Source organism: Sceloporus occidentalis, unplaced genomic scaffold (assembly GCF_023333645.1).
Source record: "Sceloporus occidentalis isolate IW3139 unplaced genomic scaffold, rSceOcc1.0.p SCAF_404, whole genome shotgun sequence".
NCBI lineage: Eukaryota > Metazoa > Chordata > Lepidosauria > Squamata > Phrynosomatidae > Sceloporus > Sceloporus occidentalis.
This window is the reverse complement of record NW_028317384.1, coordinates 135001-136518: the sequence shown is the minus strand read 5'-3', so window position 1 is coordinate 136518 and position 1518 is coordinate 135001. Positions and strand designations below refer to the sequence as shown.

At 46.2% G+C, this 1518-nt stretch overlaps 1 pseudogene; it reads left to right on the top strand.

The window, feature by feature from the left end:
* The first annotated feature begins 293 nt into the window (after nt 1-293).
* Nucleotides 294-1518, top strand: part of LOC149272865 (unconventional myosin-Ig-like) — a 36875-nt pseudogene continuing 35650 nt past the window's right edge.

Here is a 1518-nt window from a genome sequence, read left to right as displayed (position 1 = left end):
AACGTCTGCTCTCCGCGGGGCGAGGAGGTCCGCGTCTGGGTGGACGACGGCCACGTGGGGTCCGGCCGCTCCGCTGACTCCATCCAGATAAACGGAGTCATGTTTGTGACGAAAATAACTCTAAATCCACAGCCCTCCCCCGGCCCCCGGCTCGATCACTCCCCATCCGAAACCTCAACTCAGGAAGTGGAAGCCCGGCTCTGAGTTTTGAAAGCCTTCTCTGGGGTTTGCGTTAGAAGGCGGTGGGGAGAGCGTCTCCCCGCAGCGCTCCGGCACGCGAGGTGGAGAGCGGGATGGCGGAGCGGGAGAGTCTGGAGTTTGGGAAGGCGGACTTCGTCCTCCTGGACCACGTGACCATGGAGGACTTCATGGAGAATCTGAGGTTCAGGTGCGTTGGGTTTCCTCAGCGCTGCGCGGCGGCAGGGTCTGCGTGGATTCCGCAAATCTTCACCTCAAAAAGAATTTTCTTCCCCAAAAAGTGGCAGAATTTTAAAAAATAGCGAAATTGTTAGGGTTTTTTCCCTTTTTTTGGATCAAAAGCAGAAAGAATCGGTAGATGAGGGGGCGGGCGGTCTTTTATCAACCTACATTACTATATTACTATGTATGTTACATGTATGTTACTATGTATGTTACAATGTATGTTTTATGTATTTTACTATAGATGTTATATATTACTTATGTATGTTATGTATGTTACATGTATGTTACTATGTATGATACAATGTATGTTACTATGTATGTTACATGTATCTTACAATGTATGTTATTATATATATGTTAGTATGTTACTATGTATCTATATATGTATCTATGTCATTACGTATGTTACTGTCTATATTAAAATATGTTACTATGTCACTGCGTATGTTACTATGTATGTTAGTATATCTGTTATGTTATTATGTATCTATATATATGTTTCTATGTTCACTGTAAATGAGGGGGGTCGATTTATTTGGATGCGGACGGCCGGTCCATGAGCGGGGTCCGGGCCCTCGCTGCCCCTCTGACTTTGAGGAGTTTTTTTGGTTTTTAAAGGTTTTAGAAGCCCCTGATTGTGAAAATTTGTAACCCAATCTGGCTTTTACAAATAACAGCGCGAAGCCCCCGTATTATTATAACAGCCAGAATAGGGCAGATCGGCCCCATCCGGCCCCCGTCTAGTCTGCCCGTTTCTCCTGCTGTGAAGACTCAAACCTTAATCAGTCGTCGGTCTCGTCTTAGATTCAGGAGCCGTATGCCTATCCCATGCATGTTTAATACCCTCACTGTATTACCCTATACCACTTCTGCTGGGAGGCTGTTCCGCTTATCTACCACATAAAAATACACATACTCCCTACCATCCCTCTTACACTTATTTGCGAGCGTTAAGCTTACATTAAGTTGCGAGCGTTGTGAGCGTGCGCGGGCCGTGAGATAGAAGTCGGGTCTAGACAGTCACGTTAACCCTTAACTCAACTGATCACTCAGTGGATAGACCCCAAAGAGCCCCCAGCTGCCCGAGTAAAGAGC